Source organism: Parasteatoda tepidariorum, chromosome 5 (genome assembly GCF_043381705.1).
Source record: "Parasteatoda tepidariorum isolate YZ-2023 chromosome 5, CAS_Ptep_4.0, whole genome shotgun sequence".
In the NCBI taxonomy this organism is placed as follows: domain Eukaryota; kingdom Metazoa; phylum Arthropoda; class Arachnida; order Araneae; family Theridiidae; genus Parasteatoda; species Parasteatoda tepidariorum.
The window spans coordinates 73,461,645-73,464,007 of NC_092208.1; the positions used below are offsets into that span (position 1 = coordinate 73,461,645).

The following is a 2,363-nucleotide window of genomic DNA, read 5'->3' on the forward strand; positions in this document are numbered from 1 at the left end:
ATATATATATATATATATGTATATATATATATATATATCTATATATATATCGTTTATGAAACTAATATGTAAGTATATAAATACAATTCATCTAACTACTCTAAAGTTTTGTATTATTACCTTTTCTATTTCCATTTTTGTTTTGGTAGAGTGAAACAATTCTACCTATTCCTTTGTATTCAAGTGAAGGTACAACTTTTCCCAATAGAAAAAATGTATATGATTAAGTAAAGTAGAAAGCCATCTAACCACATCCATATACGTTCCTGCAAATTATATGATAACAAGAACTCGCCCTGTAAAAGAAAAAGTAAAAAAAGAATAGCAAAAATGCTTAAAATATAATTATAACTAAGTTTTCAGCTCGTAGAAAATCAGTCTGTCTAGATTTTTCGATTCAACCAAAACATTTTAACTTCTATAAATATATTAAAATATTCCTGACCAGTCTTCTGTTAAGAAATAAATTATGTAAATTGGGGTGTGAACAAAAGTTTTGCGACATCAAATTCATACTTAACTCTCCCAGTGATATATTATAACAATTTGGAATTCATATCTCGAGAACCACATGTAGAAATAGAAATTAAACTTATTTTTTTCAAGCATAGAATACAATTCATAAAACATATAATTTTTCGTAAATAAAAGAAATACTTTTCAAGTATAAAAGAAATATATTGCATGCCAATTCGAAATTCAGAATCGATTCGAACACAGAAGACTAAAGCTCTTATTATTAATAATTGTGTTCTCGTTTTTATAAAAAAAAGAAGAGAAAAAAAGGCAGATATTCTAATATTACTAACTGGAAAGTGGCACCAAATGTATCAACATTTTTTAGCATCAAACAGACTTTAAGAATATTTCATTCATTTTCAAAGCTGCTTGAACAATTCTGGATTTTTCTTTTTCGAATCATGTTAATCCTGCCTGAAGAATACAGACCTGCAGCAAAGTACTGGATGATTGTAGACAGCGGTGGAATAATGGGTGCTCCCTGTTCTTATCCCTAAGTTTTATTGATATTTTTTATTCTATTTTTTTCTCACTTCAACTCATCGATTCTCTTATTACGTAGATATTTTTCATAATAGATTACTAAAATTAATTTAATTTCGTCCAGACAATAAATATTTTAAGGAAGAATTCATTGAATTTCGTCGTTTTACAATACTTTTCTAAAACAAATAGTAGTAAAGAGCTGCTCAATGAGCTAATGGCGACGGCCCGAAAAACATCCTTGAGGATAATCCCAGTTCGCGATTCGCAATTTTGATAATCAGCATAACGGACGGCTCCCCCGCTTTGGTAGCCCGAGAATCAGCTCACCATATCAAGCATTTTACGGTAGATCTATTTTTACGAGGACGATACCGTGCGCGTGGTCAGCAACCCGTTTACTGACCAGTGATTTGTGATTTTTGACTTAGGTGCTCTGCTGCAAATCATGTCTGTACGATAAGTCGACTGCTGAGCATTATTCTGTACAGATTTTGTCATAGAAAAAAAATGAAATAATTAGTTAAGAAAATTCAGTCTTATGCGGAAAATAGAAAAGGAATACAATTAAACTAACGATAATTTGAAATTAAGTTTATTCCGTTGAAACATTCCTTTAAATATCATTACGTGAAAAAATTATATTATTTCAAAAATGGGAGATAGATTAATAAAAGCAAAATTTAATTTTTTTCGTAACTGGTGAGAAAACAATACATAAACTGCTATTCGTTGAATTAATTATGTTAGCAAAATGATTTTATATAAAAATTTTATTTCACGCCTGACTATATTTAGGAAAATAAATTTTATGATTCAGAGAGGCGGAAAATAAATATCTGAAGCAATTAAACAGCAAAAATAGCACAACTTTCTCAAGTGGAAAGATTTTAGCAGACAGGTAGATACGAGATGGACAAGAGGTAAATGCGATGGACAGCTAAACCGTTGCACGCTCTACCAGCGTGGGTTCGAATCCCATTCAAGTCAGATGATATTTTTTTTTCCTTTTATTTTGATGCAGCTTATAAATTATTTGTTAAAATAATTTGTATTTAACATGGGCAGATTATATCGGAAATTAGAATATGACAAGGTGACCGAGTAGTCGGGTACATTGAGATCTACCCGAATGTATTAGATTCCCATCCACGTCGGAACATTTATTAGATGTAGTGTGCAAATTACTAGTTGAAATTCGTTCTTTTTCACTTGAGCAGATAATGTTGGGGGATGCATTGTGATGAGGTGGCCGAGTGGTTAAGGCGATGGACTGCTAATCCATTGGGCTCTGCCCGCGTGGGTTCGAATCCCATCCTCGTCGGAGGGAAATTTTTCCCCATTTATTTTGATGCAGCTTA

General features: G+C 31.6%; 1 protein-coding gene and 1 non-coding gene across 2 annotated transcripts in view; both read left to right on the forward strand.

Moving 5' to 3' along the window:
• Positions 1 to 2,363, forward strand: part of LOC107447306 (uncharacterized) — a 102,728-nt gene that overhangs the window by 67,159 nt on the left and 33,206 nt on the right. The window lies entirely within an intron of this gene.
• TRNAS-GCU (transfer RNA serine (anticodon GCU)) lies at positions 2,245 to 2,326 on the forward strand. The gene has a single exon. It is a non-coding gene; the product is annotated as a tRNA-Ser (tRNA).